Source organism: Notechis scutatus, chromosome 1 (genome assembly GCF_049901735.1).
Source record: "Notechis scutatus isolate UNSWTSFEM ecotype Mainland chromosome 1, rNotScu1.2, whole genome shotgun sequence".
In the NCBI taxonomy this organism is placed as follows: Eukaryota; Metazoa; Chordata; class Lepidosauria; order Squamata; family Elapidae; genus Notechis; species Notechis scutatus.
The window spans coordinates 240,152,437-240,169,356 of record NC_142009.1 but is presented as its reverse complement, the minus strand read 5'-3'; the positions used below and the strand labels follow the sequence as shown (position 1 = coordinate 240,169,356).

Below are 16,920 nucleotides of genomic sequence, written 5' to 3'. Positions count from 1 at the left end.
TAAGTTCTACCAGGATTCCTTAAAATCTAGCTTCCATCAAGGTTGAAGGGAGAGGTGCAATGTAACTAATTTCACAGCTAAATATTTCAGTCATTTATGTATAGATTCATTTTGGTCTATATTTATAGGAAATCACAGATTTTGATGCATACAGTATGTTCCTGGTGGAACTGAATCACTACTGCAATGATATTTTACGATCAGAGTATGGGATAATATTTAGAAGTGAACTACAGCATATTAGCAATGAAAATATAGTGATAAATGGATCTACTATAGAATATTTAGAGTAATTCATTTAATACTAGTGGATACACATCTTCAATTATTTATAGACGCCAATCCAAATTTTGCAATTGGTTAAACTTTGTATAAAATGTATTGTGTAAATTGCCAATTGGATCAAGACCATATACCATATGTAAAATTTAAAAATGCAACCTGTATTGTATATATGTCAAGTTTTTGTTGCAATCAAAATGTGATTCCAGCCAGTTGCATATCCCCCCTCCTAATTACAGCAGCATAATAAAGGGCAGCTCTATATGTAGAGCTACAAAGATGTGTTTTGCGCTGTGATTCACTTCGATGTTAGACTATAATGCTATGGCTTCACTAGTCCTGACTGTGAACAAAATGATGGCAAGAGACAAATAGAAGTCTCTTGTATTATTGTAAACGGGATTGTAAAAGCCACATGCACCACAAAAGGTATTTTTGTATCATTCCCATGACACTCTGTGATGAAATCCAACAATGTCTTTCTCTGAATGAACACAATTTCTGCTTATTGCAGTCAGCATTTTCAAAGTCCAAAAGTGATAATGACTGTAGCATGCATACCTTGTCACTAATATGGTTGGTAAGGTAAGACATCATTTCAGTGATGGGATTCAAATTTTTTTACTACTGGTTCTGTGGGCATGGCTTGGTGGGCGTGGCAGGGGAAGGATACTACAAAATCCCCATTCCCTTCCCACCCCACTAACCTGCTTTCCAGCTCCGTTCTCCTGTGAGGGCAACAAAAGAAGACCAGGCCGATCAACTGGGACTCGGGAGGCAGAGAATAGATGGGGGTGGGGCCAGTCAGAGGTGGCATTTGCTGGTTCTCCAAACTACTCAAAATTTCCACTACTGGTTCTCCAGAACTGGTCAGAACCTGCTGAATACCACCTCTGCATCATTTGTTTTATTTATCACAATAGAAAATCTAATACAGGTACTCCTTGACATGGCCACAGAATTTCCATTGCTAATCAAGGCAACTAAGTGAGATGCACCCAATTTTATGATCTTTTTTGCCATTGTTGGGTGAATCATGGGGTCATTAAGCAAATCCATCTTCCCCCATTGATTTTAGTTATCAGAAGCTGTCTGGAAGGTTTCAAATGGTGATCACATGACCCCAGGATGCTGCTGCAACCATTGTAAACATATGCTGGTTCCCAAGTGCCCAAATTTGGATCATGTAACATTGGGGATGATGCAACAGTCATAAATGTGAGGACCAGGTTTTTTTCAATGCTATTGTGATTTGAACAGTTGTTGAATGAATGGTTTTAAGTCAAGGACTACCTGCAGGCAGACGTAACTGTTCTTATCTATACCTCCAAGCTTCTTTTTGTATCCAAAGTTTACTGAAGACATTTCTTTTAAACGCTTTAGAAATGTTATTTATGCTGCTAATATTTTTGCTTCTTCCTATGGAGCGGGCTTCAAGCACTGTGAATCACTCAGCTTAAACATTAAGGGGTAACTGTTAAAGAATGGACTCAGAGCATATCATTTGTACAGAGGGGTTTTCTTTTTTATGAAGAACAGCTTCAGCCTTTGTATGTAGATTTAGGTTTATCTTTTCTTACATCATACTTTCCTTTTAAGCTGTTAGGATACTGGATTACGAGAGGAATTCCATCATCCTTTGCTTTCAGATAGCATGGCTATGATATCACTCAGATTCTTTTCTATGCCCCCCACCCTGAATTCTCTCTCTTCAATCCTCCACCCAGCTCAAAATCTCATTTTCCATTTTACCCTTTCAGTCCCAAACTGAAGCAAAAGAGTTGCTTTTACTCTTCCATCCCAAAACTCAGTAAATTACAGTATATCCAACACTGTACTTCTAATTTATTTAGTTTGCATAAATGCTGAAAAGGAAAGGAGGCAGGGAAAATCAGCTCTTTCTCAGTCAAGATCTATATTTAAACTGTTTGCTATCAGTTCATCAATGCAGGTCACTTTCTCATAGATAACTGGCATTAGTCGGGCAGCTTTCTTTAATATTATTACTCTGCGGAAAGATATATGTGCCAAGATGCCTCAAGACATCTGTGACAATAGTTCGATTGAGTGAATTCATAAAAAATGACTGTCAGTGTCCCATTCATTTAGGATGAAGCTAAAATAAAGAAGGATCCATGCAAGAGTCTAAGAATGCATCCATGAGGAAATTCCCCTGTAAGTTAAAAGTCAAAGAATTATATTCAGCTTTTAAAGAATTGTAAAATAGCTATTATACAGTTGTTTCTCTAGAATATTTTTCCCCTGAAAACTGAATCACTATACAGTCTTCCAAAGAAATTGTGACATCCAATAATAATATTATATTGTTCCCTTAGTTATGAGGCAGAGATAAATCCAACACCTGTCATTTCATTATCTCCAGCTTTTTAATAAACACAGGTCTTCAGCTTTGTATGTAGAAGGAGCTGCTCCTCAAAACATCTGGCAAAACTATCTTACTCTTCTTCATCTTTAAAAGCACCCTTGCCTAACATTACATTAATTTAAAACCACCTGGAGAGAAGCACATATACAGAATCTCCTCACAGTTAAACAGAAACCTATCTATCGCCACACTGTTTGCTGAGGGAATAGATCGGATCCGCCTTAAACATCTTGGCCCCAACATGGAGGTGATGACCTAATCACTGTATTTCATGCTATAGAGCAGTATTGTTTTCAAACTTAGCAACTTTAAGATGTGTAAACTCAAACTCCCTAAATTCCCCAGCCAGACTTCTGGGGATTGAAATTCATATAATTTAAAATGGAAAGTTTGAAAACCTCTGTTATAATACGACACTTTTATGCAAAAATGGGATGCTATTCCTATTGTTTTCCTACCTATATTAAGGCAGGGGAAATCTGCCAGATTGCCATCTGTGGTAAATAGGCATTTTGTCCTTAGACCCTCATTGCCTATTGCTGAAAATACAATCTCTAATGGTTCATTGAATTCCAACTCAGACTAGACAGAAAGAACAAGGCAGGTGGAGAATGGTCTTTAAAATCAATAAATATTCTGGTTTATTGATAACTACACCAATGAAGAACCTCAAGCGATATAAAAATACTTAAAAGTCAAACAGATTGCACAAATAATTATCTAACACTGAAAATAATCACAGAATGGAATAGAAAGGAAAGAGGCAGAAGATGTAAGTCAGGGTAATACTTGAATGGATCTTCTTGAACACATTGCAATGCACCCTCTAACTCACAAATTTTTTGAAAGGGAAAAATATTTTATAGACAGAAAATTTAATGAAATAAAAAAAATTAAGCCACAGGGCATTGCTTTGAGCTCTTTACTGAAACACAGCTGAGAAATTTTCATTAAGAATATAATGCTTCAGCTAAAATGGTTAAAATGGTTAAAATGGCAGGGGCGGGCAACCTATGGACTTCAACTCCCAGAATTCCTGAACCAGCATGGCACAAATTCCTCAGGCATTCTGGGAATTGAAGTCATAAAAGGGCCATTGTTGCTCATCTTTCACCCCGGATTAGTGTTTCTGCCATTTCCATTTAGGAGCATCATAAAGGAAGCAATTATAACTTTAAAAGACAAAACCTACAGAATAAGAGGTATATTACCTTTCTAGCAATTAATATTTTGTTTAGCAACTTTAAAAATGATATGAAAAGGATAAGGTATGTAATAGAAAGAAAATAATCAAATGAAAGTTACATACTGCTCCAGGAACCACTAAAACAATCTATTCTTGGAGACGCACCAAAAAGCATTGCTCTTAATGAACCAAAATCCAATCTTCTCAAATGAATTTGATTTTGTGGCTGCTTGTAGCCACCACTCACTTTACTGCTGCTGGTTTGCCCTAGTCCACTCCATCTTCCAACACTTTGCCAATCAAGACTATATAAAAGATGTGGTGGCATCAGGTAGCTAATACAAGTTAGCTAAAAGCAGCAAGATTGTTAAGGTGGGAAGCAATTTGGTTTCCATGTAATTGGGCCAATGCTCTGTTTTACCACGTGGCCTGGGGTAGGGCAATCCTTTTTTTTTTGAGCATCAACATGGAAAAAAGGCATCTATTTCCCTATCTCAGCAACCAGTCCAAAGTTCCTTCTGTAATACTTGTGCCCTGTGAAAAGTTTCTTCTTTTGCAAGAGGCCATGAAAAATTATCCATGAGGGTCATTTCCATAGCTTTCCAAAATTTTCCAAAATTATAATTCTCCTTTCCCTTCCCTTCCCGCCTCTTCCCATTACTCTGCTGTGCTTGCTCAATCCATCGGAGTGAATTAATCACTTTCTCTAAATGAAGGCCAGGGATGTCAGCGCTGCCACATATGGGTTGTTTAAATTGCTTCACATGGCGGCTGTCTCTGTGTGGTGAGCCATTCATGTGGATCTTGTCACTACAAATGGCTCAAGAGAGAGAGAGAAAGAGAAACCTGCAAGGATAGAAATAATTCAATCTGCATGGTGAGTTGCTAGGCACGATCTGTTCACAGCATGTTGGTGACAGACCGAGTTATTTAAAAGTATATCTTCCTCGCCCACTAAGATAGGACATGACACTGCCCAGCCTTATCCAAGTAGAGCCTTTACTAAAGATCCTTGAATTCCCAGCCATTATCTGGTGGCTGCCAGGATGGAGAAAGTTCTACTGATCTTTGAAAGTTAAGATTTCCCCATAACTTAATCCTACATCTTATTGTGAAGCAATGGATCTTGTTGATATTGATTATATTTACCTACTAGTATCATGTAGTTAAACTAAAAGTCACCTAAAGGAGATGAAGTGAACAATTCTTGGAGGTACCTCACAGGCAGGGTCTTTTATTTTGAAATACAGCCTCCTGTCATTCATTTTCTTCTGATGACCGCTAAATTAAACACTACAAGGTAGGTAAATAGGTATGCCCAGAGGTGGGCTTCAAAATTTTTAGCAATGGGTTCCCTGCCCGGTTGCTGGGTGGGTGTGGCCTTGGTGGGCATGACCTAGTCAGCCTCCTGCACCATGGGGGGGGAGAAGGCATTTTCTGGAAGCTGGAAAAGGTCCATTTCTGGCCTTCCCAAACTTCCGGGAGGCCCATTTTTCGCCCTCCCCGAGCCTCCATGCACGACCTGCACTTACCTGCATTCAAAACGGGCTGTATGGGGACTCCTGGGAGGGTCAGGGTGGAGTGGGCGGGGCCAGCCAGGGGTGGGATTTGGGGTTCTCTGAACTGCACAGAATCTTAGCTAGGAGCTCTCCCGAACCCCTGAGAACCCCCAGTAGCCCACCCCTGGGTATGCCTATAACAAATAACATGATACATCTATTAAGCAGTAGTTGTCCCCAACTTCCAGATTTTTTTTTCTCTTCCTGATCATAAAAGAGTCTTTAACAACCCATACACCCTACAAAATAATCTTATCATAATTGAAGGTCCCTGAAGGTCAGGCATGTAAGCATTCCAGAAAATGTTTGGCACAAACAAACAAACAAACAAACAAAGCCCACCCTTACCTTAATTACACTTTCTTTGTTTATCCTGGTCCCATTCGGATCCCAGCAATGTAAGATCTTCACCAAAAACAAAAACAAAAATACAGTGGAATTGCCTTTTGCTAAAACATAGGTGATCAAGATGCATGATTCAGCTCAGCCAAAGACTACAAAAACATTTTTAAAACTAGAGAAGAAAACACCTTTTAAAGTTTCTCAAATAGGACAACTTAGTTGTGTTCTGTCTTTATAATTTGAAAAGGAAAAGCATTTGTGCAATAATAGAGAAGGGTTTAATTATCAACATGAACATTTACGAAATTAATTCACCATAAAATGTGGGCACGAACTCACATAATGAATGCTGCCAACAGCAATATCCAAAACAATACTTTGACACACGCACACAACCATAGTTTACTTAATTCCTCAAGCATCCTTAGGAAGTTGACATATGGGATGGTTCTGGTGGTATCTATGATTCTGGAAGGCCTGGAGGAATGTTGTCCATGGGGGCGCGATGGGTCAGACAGGTCTTCACAACTAACAACAAGAAATGTTTCTAGTTTATATTTCAGGTTTCTTGAATATAATGAATTTAAGAACTTTTTAAAGAAAGTGTGCTTCAGTACACTATAGTGAATGATACAGGGGAAAACAACTAAAAAAAAATGTTTGACCCAGTTGAGTACACCCTTCCTTCCATATCCTTGTATGGTTCCCAAAGAGTCTTGAGATCCCTGATCTTTTCCCCTCAATGTTGCAATATTTCTGCACTTTACCTGAATGTAAAGTCCAAGGAGACAGGGCAATAATCTTCCCTTGCCAAGTGAAGAGAGCTTTGATTAAGAGTCGAATAAACCAATAGAGTTAATCAACGGGCAACTGAGGAGATGATTCTGTCAAGGGCTTACTAATTCTTAGGACCATCATTAAGCAACATACACACATAGTGCTAGTCCAAAAAAATATGTTTGGTTTTGGCTACGTGCAATGTGTGAATCCCTCTACTGTTTCTTTCTGATACATCCCATGAACTCGCAAAGAAAATTCATTATGAGTTTGGAAGGTTATGGTGTAGTTAGAAGCTATGCACACTTCAAAGTTGATTGGAAGAAGCATTCTGGATGTTGTATAATATAAATATAGCTCATCTTTGCTCTTCATTAAAATCAGGTTGTCTTAATGAAGAGAAGGGCTGTTCTCAACATGTGAAAATATGAAGAAATTCTTCAAAACGTTTTCACAGCATGCTCACCTCTTCTGGAACTGTATTTTTACAGGGATAAACATGAACTCTCCAGGATGACTGAAACAGCTATAAACAAATCATTTATTTCTAGTGACATCAATGCCATTTTGCTAGTGCAGTTCAATTATCTGAATTATGACCTTAGTGGCATAGGTGCAGACTATCTGGTGAACCTAGCTAAGACAAGCCCATCCTATTCATGTGGGCAGAGAGGGGCTACCTCGGATCAAGTCAGTCAAAAAACTCTGACTTTTGGAATGCAGAAGAAGAGCCTTCTCTGCTACAGTGCCCGCCTTTTGGAGCATCTTACCCTTTAAGGCAAGGGTGTCAAATTGGTGGCCCATGGGCTGGATGCGTTATGCATAGGCCATGTCCATCCCAGCTCCACGAAGGGAAAAAATGTCAGGAAACATCACATGATGGGAACGTGACACTGTGAGTTTGACACCCATGCTCTAAGGTAATATCTGCCCCCACCCGAAGACCTGCCTCTGCAGGTTGGCCTAAGGTCCAAATGGGGGATTTCTGTGCTGAAGGGGACTCCTAGATTAATGGCAGATTGCATCTCCTCCCCCCTTTGGTCTCTGCTATCCATCCATCTTTTTGGTCATCATATTGATGTATTCTTGTTGTACTCTTTTTTCATTGTTTATTTCATTGTTCTGTGATCTTACTTCTCTTCTGTTTACACTCTTTTCATTTCTTCCTTTTTATTGTTGTAAACTGCCTAAAATAACCCCACAGTGAGATAGGAAGCAAATAAATTTAACAAATAAATAATAATTTTCTTTGCTTATGCTTTGTTTTGCATCTAGGTTACCAGTTTTCAATAGGAGATGACCAAACTGAACCTGAAGGCGGAGTGAAACACATCATCAGTTTGGAATCTTTGTGCAGCCACAAGAGATCAAAGTCCAACATGAATTTTGTTGACTCTTATCTAGTGCCAATTTGTCTTGACCGTTAGTAGATCAGATTCTTGTCCATAGGTAGCACTTAATAAACTTTGAGTGCTTTGAACTCAACTCCTGTTCCTGGTTACTTGCACCTGACATCTCCATCTCCATTGATTAATTTTTCTTACAGGTAGTCCTTGCTTAATGACCAGTTAGTGATCATTCAAAACTACGATGAACCCCTACAGCCAAATAGTATTATAACCTAGTTCTGGAGTTCCGATGGCTGCCCAAACCCCCATGGTCACATAACTGCATTTTGGATTCTTGGCAAACAGCTCACTGCTGGTAACACTGTTTTGAAGTCATGTGATATCATTTATGTGTCTTGCTAGAAACAACAACCAAGAAATGCACTGATTTGTTTAATGACCATGTTGTTTGTTCAAGGACTATTGCAAAAACTGCCATAAAATCAGGGTCGTCATGGGGTGCCTTAACTTATGACCATCATGACTTTTGACAGAAACTCTGTGGGCCACTATGCTTGTAAGTTGAGGATTATGTCTGCAGCATAACATGCTGCATTTTATCTCTTATCTTTCATATCTTTCTAACTCAGTGGAGAAGGAAACAGTGAAATTGGAGTTCTTGACCAACAGCTGTGGGTTTCCCATCTTGGCTATTACTATGGGCAAACAGTGTTTTATTTTTATTTTTTTGAAAATGGGGAAACATATCAGTCCCCCTTCATCTATTATTTCTCTGTTTTGTGGGGTCCTTAGTGCTCTCTGAACTTAGTGGTTTTCTTGCAGACATTTCATTACTAAACTAGGTAACATCATCAATGCTAGGCTATTCTCTTTGATTCTCTTTTCAAACTAGCTTCTCCAGCATCACTATAATGCTGGGGAAAGTAATCAAGTTGAAGTTGCAGATACAATAATCTTTGCCTCCTGGTCCTTAGATTCCTTGAGAGAGAAAGTTTCCAATCTGATATTCATAAATTCCACAAGAATCAAGCAACTACACTCCTGCTTTGCATCCTCTTCCTCCTGGTAGAATACATTCTGCTGTTGCAATAATCTTGCAATATTCTGGGGTGCAATTTTGGGGTGCAATTTTAGGAAAAGTGACATGCCTTGGGCCGTTAGGATTCATTATTTCCCCACACATTACATTTACACATAACATTGGAAGAAAATATTTTACAGATACATACCTGAAATTCCAGAGCTCTTCAGAGGTATTTCATCTTAGCCAACATGTTCTGCTTTTAAAAAGCTATTAATTGCACAATCCAGATGTATCTTTAGCTACTCCACCCACCTTTTATGGCAAAAAAACCAGAAAAGAATACATATATTTTGTATGTCCTCCATAAAAACGTATAATAACCTCTCTTGGATTTGTGAAATATTAATTACATTATTCCCTAAACTTCTTTGTGAATAAATAGATTGCCACAAATACTGTAAATATACACCAGTAAATCTCTGCTATACAGACAATGTGCATAATCATTTCTCTTTAAGGAAGCATCCTTTTCTTTCCCCTGTTGAAAAGTCGGTTGCACAATAAATTAAATCCCTTATTTTCAAGACTAAGGTTGTCTGATATGTCAATTCATGTCTAGTTATTAAACTGTATTTGAAACTGCAACACTTACTAGTTCTTCAAATTCAAGTCTTGCCCTTCTTCTAAAAGGCACCATAGAGCATCTCTTAATCATCTTCCTGTGGTCATATTGAAAACCAGGTATACCCAAAAATGTTGGAGATGGCTCATGAACTGCATCCAAAGTTGCTGTCTTGAATAAGACTGAAAAACAGCAACCACATAAATTGTAATAATCCCATCTAAGTTAAATTTGAATCCAAGCCATACCAGGCCATGCCCAGTTGCTTTCTGAATGCAGATGCTAGCACCTCTGTCAAAGATCAAGTGTTACACTCAACAGTAACACTAACAGCAATCACAAATGTTACTGTATAAACTTTTTCTTCAGAGCCAACCTGGGCAGTTGAGGCACGGCCAAGCATTGGCCCACATTTTTAGATGTGAGGTAATAAGAACAGAAAGACCCAAACTGAGCGTACGATGTACCTGTTTTCTACTCTGACTTCTAACTTTTATTAGTCTTTGAAACAAGAGACATTTTAAACTGGGTTACCAAAACTTTCTAGCCACGAAATCAGGAGCACAGCTTGTAATCTTTTGCATGGAAAAGATATGTTCAGGAGTTTACTTTATGCGCCTAAAAAGTATTTTTTTATTGCCTGAAACATACCTGAAATATACATTTTTGGATAACAAGTTGATCTAAACATATCCTTTTAAAAATTCTTTCTAACCCCATGGTCGGAAAGAAATGAGGCAAAGACTACTTGAATTCATAAGCAGTAAAAAACAGCACCAGGCAAGGAGAGCCTGAGAATGTTGGTGATTGCTCCATTCTAAGCAACATTTTATTGGCCAATAACCGGAGCTGAGTATATGCAGCCTACTTATGCTTCATCATGCATGCATATACACTTTTGTACACAAATTCAATATAAGGGGAGAGCAGAACCCCCCCAACACAGACAACACATATCCCAGAGTTCCAATTAATCTCTCAGAAGAAAGTGCATGTGCAAAGACATTCTCAGAGAGAAGGGGAGAGAGTGGGCAGGCGGTGACAAAGCATCTCACGTCATTGCACAAAAGAAAATGCAGATATCTTTTACAGTCATTACTGGTAGGAAGCTTATGACCTGCATGCTTTCCCTACTGTATTTAAATAAGGACTTTATTACATTCCCCATTCATGTCTTGATTCCTTATACAGCATTATATTTGTATAGGGCTTTTTTCTGCTTGTAATATATTGGATAGATCAAGGTACACAAGGTACACTTACACTTAGGCAAGAAAAACCAACAAGTACACATATAGACTGGGTGAAACCAGGCTTAATAGCAGTAACTGTGTCAGGGATCTTGGACCCTTAGTGCAGTGGCCCCCAACCTTTTTTGTGCCACGGCCCGGTACCGGCATCACAAAATGATCTGCGGCCCAGTACCGGCATCAGCACGCATGACAAGGCAAGGCGAGCCAAGCGACCGGTCAGCCAGCTGTCCCCCGCTTCTCCCCGCCACCTTCAACTCCTTTGTACCTTTGTCGATGGGCTTTGCTTCGGGACGGCTTTGGGATGGTCGCTCGGCTCACCTTGCCTTGGATGCTGAAAGAATCCTCGCGCCTTAGTTTCGTTCGAAACCACCCCCCTTAGATGAAACTAAGGCGCGAGGATTCTTTCAGCACCCAAACGCCGCTTTCCAACCGGAAAAGCTCACCCGGAAGCACTTTCTTGTCAAACAAGATGGCGGCGCCCAGCAAACCGGCGGCCCGGTAGGAAATGTTCCACGGACCAGTACCGGTCCGCGGACCGGTGGTTGGGGACCCCTGCCTTAGTGGACAACCAGCTAAATATGAGCCAGCAGTGTGAGGCAGCAGCCCAAAAAGCCAATGCAATCCTAAACTGCATGAACAGAGGGATACAATCAAGATCAAGAGGTACTAACACCACTCTGTAAAGCCTTAGTAAGACCACACCTAGAATACTGCATCCAGTTTTGGTCACCACACTATAAAAAAGATGTTGAGACTCTAGAAAAAGTGCAGAAAAGAGCAACCAAAATGATTAAGGGTCTGGAGGGTAAAACGTATGATAAACGGTTGCAGGAACTGGCCATGGCTAGTCTAGTGAAGAGAAAGATATAATAGCAATGTTCCAATATTTGAGGGGCTGCCACAGAGAGGAGGGGGTCAAACTATTTTCTAAAGTGCCTGTAGGCCAGACAAAGAATAATGAATGGAAACTGATCAAGGAGAGATTCAACCTAGAAATAAGAATAAGTTTTCTGATGGTGAGAACAATTAACCAATGGAACAGCTTGCCTTTGGAAGTTGTGGGAGTTTCATCACTGGAGGCTTTCAAGAGGAGATTGGACTGCCATTTGTCAGAAATGGTGTAGGGTCTCCTGCTTGGGCAGGGGGTTGGACTAGATGACCTACAAGATCCCTTCCAACTCTGTTAATCTGTATAATCAGGCAGGTAAATTAACATACTTTAAAATTTAGCTCCAGTAAGGAGCTAAAATTAACTCTAGTAAGGATGGCCAATGACAATGGATGTTTATAATCCAAAATATCTAGAAGGGACTACTTTACCTAATCCTAGACTAGAGGATAATTGGAATGCAACATAATACATTGCAATAAATGCACCAAGACAAATTCCTTGTGTGTCCAATCACACTTGGCCAATAAAGAATTCTATTCTATTCTATTCTATTCTATTCTATTCTATTCTATTCTATTCTATGATTGAAAGGAAAGGGCATTGACTTATGATCTTCTAGATGTTGTTCAACTATAACTTCCCAGTCAGCACTAAATCAGTGGTAAGAAATTCTATGACTTCTACTTCAGTAAAATCTGGAAAACTTTACTATCTCTGTTTAAGCAATATTAAAGAATTGGAGCTTGGCACACATGTAAGGGGGAAAAAACCCTAATATTTAAGAATTTATTTATTAGTATAAATACATAAACACTTTGTTAAACTTGAACCACTATGCTATATTTATAATCAAAATGGCAGAAGAAATAGATTGCTTTCCCCTTAAAACCCTCTTTTCCCCTTCTATGGGTGAGAAAAGTTTTTGTTTTTAAGTTTTCAATTGATTCCTGCCCAGGCTAATATATTTCTCTAAGTGAAGGAACAAGAGCTTATCCCTTTTGATCCCCTTCTCCCCTTCTCCCCCTTCTCCTTTTGTGCCTTTTCTCTTTTTCTTCACATAATGCTCTATTTACTTGCACTCTAGGAAAACTAAGCTGCAATTAAGATCAAAGCAACCTACACAAGTAGACTCAATAACAACTTGTGAGGCTAGATAGATGTCAGGAGCTGATTCTAGAGACATGTCAATGCTGTCTGATTTCACGTGTCTTGAAAATTAATGTTTATTGCTCAACCATCGGAGTAATGCAGCTCAGCCACCTTCTTTCATATCACTTGTTTAGTTGCCTGGTTATGCGCAAGCACTTTGTTTTTCTTTGGACAAAACCAATCCTCTATTGTGCATCCAACTTCTGTAGGAAATTGCTTATAATGTAGGGGTAGTCAAATGGCTTGGGATGTTGAGCACATCTCAAATGTTGATGTCATGACAGTTATGAGTATGGCTGGTCATAAAGCAATCATTAAACTCTCCTAAATCCCAATATTCCCTACTATTTTATTTTATCTATGGCACTCAGACTTTCAAACAAACTATTCAACATGTAGTGACAGAGCCTATAATGGGGTCTTTGCTGATTTCCTGGTTGTGACAAAATGAAACAAAAATATATATCTGTAATGTAGATGTGCGTTTATAATATTTTACATTTTAGATTTCGTATTTTGTATTTTGATCTCCTGTGTTTTTATTGAAAGGTGATGTGAATGTGCCATATGATAAATAAATAATCCAAACAAAGCACTGAGTTGCTGCCATTATCAATGTTATGTTAGTCAACTCAATGGAAAATTTGGAAGATATATATATATTGTCAACCAGAAGCCTGATGATGGCAGATGAGATTCTGCTGAAACGTTGCTACAACTTTAAAAGCACAACTACAATGACGTGGGAAAATACCCGAACAAATCTGAATGCCATACATGTAAGTACCCGCGAAAACTTAAGAAAAATATATATATATATATAAGTTAAGTGAGTAAAATCAAACTTTTCTGGGGGAGAGGGGAAAGGAAGAGAAACCAGCAAGAGAAAGGGCGAAATTGGGCTAGGAGGCAGTACAGAAAAATAAAACCAGCAATACTTCCCTATGGGAAGCTGTGTAGCATTGTGTCCACTGCTCAGTTTTTAAATCCCTTCCCTTTTGGTCACATAACTAGAAGGGAGCAAATGCAGCACTTCCTGAGCTTTTCAATGAACACACACACACACACACACACACACACATTACACATATGCAGAGGAAAAATTGCAAATACACCTGTACATGTAGAATGCAAACACAGGACATCCTCCTTGGTAACTCCATCATAAAGGTAAAGATTTCTCCTGTCCAATTGTGACTGACTCAAAGGGACAGTGCTTATCTCCGATTCTCAGCTGAGGGAACCTGCATTGTCTGACAGATGCTTATGTTATCATGTGACCACCATGAAACTACAGAGTGCAGTAAACCTTCCCGCCAAACCTATTTATTTACTCGCACTTGCATGCTTTTGAACTGCTTGGTTGAAAGGAGATGAGACAAGTAATGGAACTCACCCTGTCGCACCATACTCTGGTCTCAAACCAGGGCTGTCAGCTTTCCAGCTGACAAGCTGAGTGTCTTAACTTCTGAACCATTGCATCCCTTAAAGACCAGCATACCCATACTCAAACAGAGGCAACACACGTTGACCTTAAGATTGCGCAAACAAATGCAACACTTTTCTTTATCACAAAGAATGAACTAGAGATCCTTCTGCCTGCTTCCCCTATCATGTTATTCTTTCCTATGCAAAAGAATGCTGGAAAGAAATTATGTAAACAGGAATTGGAGGCTGCCTGTCTCTGTGACTGTCTATCAATTACACAATTACAACGCAGAATTGGACCCAATCCGGTGTGGTGGGGAAGCCAAAAAAGAAAGATTAAGCTTGAAAATGAGCCAGATTAAATTAGGTGCTGGAGAGAGAGGGGGAGGGAGGGAGGGAGGGAGGGAGGGAGGGAGGGAGGAGAGAGAGAGAGAGAGAGAGAGAGAGAGAAACCCAAACAAAAGTTTTGGATTGGGTCTGGGAGAGAGAAAGGGTTGGAGACCCTTCCAGAAGCTGCGCTCTGTATTTCCTAACTTGTCATGTTAGAAAGGTGCTAAAAACTGATGGTTTTGCCTGGCAGTTTTTCCACTTAATTTTGGTTAATTAAAAGAATCACTAAAAAAAAAAAAAAATCAGGTGAGCCAGAGAACTAAGTTAATATCAAGGGAAATAACTTTGGGGCTATTGACATCTATCAACACCTCATTTGCTGCCATTGGCATAATGAGTAGAGAAGTATAAAATCAACACACTGTCTCAGGCAACCTTCTCCGAGCTAAAAATGTTGTTCTTTTCAATATAAGTTGTCAATGCTGACATAATAACACTACCCGGGGATGATGAAAACCCAGGTAGTAGGGGGTTGCTTTGCTGGCTGGGAATTCTGGGAGTTGAAGTCCACCAGGCTTAAAGTCGCCAAGGTTGGAGACCCCTTCTCTAAACTGAGCCATTTGCAACAACTTAAAATACACCGCGAGACCCTTTTTTGGTGTAGTTTTTGTCATCTCTGTATACTTGTGTATATGCATGTGGGTACTATATAGCTTTGTTCTGTCCCATAAGATAAACGGGGAGGAGGTTCAACCTCCCTTTTCCAGAAATGTACTGTATTTCATTGAAGGAAGGAAGAATTCAGCTTTAGCTTAGGTAAAATTCCCCCTTTAAAATATAATGTATCTGTAAATATCAGTAAAACAATAAAAGTGTAGGGTGGGGTTTCAAAAGAACAAGAATTAACTTTTTAAAAGCTGGCCTTCCTTCCCCACTCCTGATATTAGGTTTTATGCCCGATTATATTTACATCTTTTGAATTTTGCAAACATTTGATCACAGAGGAGTAAGCAAGGAGAAACCCAAAGGTTCAGTGCAGCTACTGGAGATGCTAAGTCAGCCGTGTTCCCTCTCACCTACTTCTTGGTTATTTGGTCTCTTAGATACAGATTGCAAAGACAATGACAATGCCTAACAGGTAAGTGTTTGTACTACAAAACAGATGCTCCCCTGACTTTTGCGTCGCTGTGCATTCATTTGTGCAACATTGTCCTCTGATCTGCAGCAACAGCCCTGCGAGGAACAACTATTACCATGAATCCAGATTCCCATTAAGGCTGAAAATAACTTTAAATAGGTCAAAGAGCGCCACTGCCTGATAAAAATGTTTTATCAGTCCCAGATCAGAATCTGGAGCTCCGCAAGGAAAAGCTTGTTTACAAGGGAACGCAACATGGAATAGATCCTTGGGGATCAATGACATCTCTCAAGTTTAATAAAACCACAACACCGTCTTTCTCATTCACCCTCTCTGCATTAGACAGTCATATTTTAGTGTAACAGCGTCAATGGAATTATAAAGGTCCATATGGATAGCCAATAGTTAATTTAGATCAGATTTCCCTTTCATCAGTATATAGGCTATACATGAATGGTGGGTTATTCAGCATAGCTAACTGACTGCCTAAATTTTTGTAGACACTAAAGATTTAACCATATCATACATGTGGTTAATAATTCCAGCTTTGCTACTCGCAAATAGCTACAAATCTAAGTAGCTGCTGTACTTTTAAATGGCAGAAGTAAAAAAAAAAAAATTACCGGGCTCCCAAAATAGGTATATACATACATACACGAGTTCTTATTTATTTCAGTTAAATCTTGTTTCAGAGAGAGGGAGACAAAGAGACTCCTAGATAGGTAGACAGGCAACCCTTAGCCTATTTTGAAAAGCCAAATATCTCCCTACAATCCTAAGGATAAAACTTTATCCCTTTAAAATTATCATTGTTCAGATGGGTATGGAAAAACACGATAGCTAATAGAATAGAATTCCTTATTGGCCAAGTGTGATTGGACACACAAGGAATTTATCTTAGTGCAAATGCTCTCAGTGTACATAAAAGAAAAGATACATTTGTCAAGAGTCAAGAATCATCAGGTACAATTATAAGCAATCAAATCATAAAAGGACAGCTTTTGGTAAGAACCTGGTGTATTGAACTACATACAACATTCATCACCCTTGGCCAACATGTTTGTGGAAATTGTAGTTGAAGACACCCAGAAAGCACCAGTTTGGAAACAATTGTTTTCAAGGAGAAAATCCACTTAATATTGGGACTATTGTAGATGGCATCCCATTACTTATCCCTGGGTCTGTCTTACAGAGAGCCAGGAT

At 39.2% G+C, this 16,920-nt stretch overlaps 1 long non-coding RNA gene across 1 annotated transcript in view; it reads right to left on the bottom strand.

Moving 5' to 3' along the window:
• Nucleotides 1-16,920, bottom strand: part of LOC148133290 (uncharacterized) — a 42,859-nt gene that overhangs the window by 24,797 nt on the left and 1,142 nt on the right. Inside the window, exons 2-3 of the long non-coding RNA XR_015746642.1 lie at nucleotides 9,111-9,217; nucleotides 5,762-5,818 (exon numbers count right to left, since the gene is read on the bottom strand). This is a non-coding gene — a long non-coding RNA (uncharacterized LOC148133290). The remainder of the gene's footprint in view (nucleotides 1-5,761; nucleotides 5,819-9,110; nucleotides 9,218-16,920) is intronic.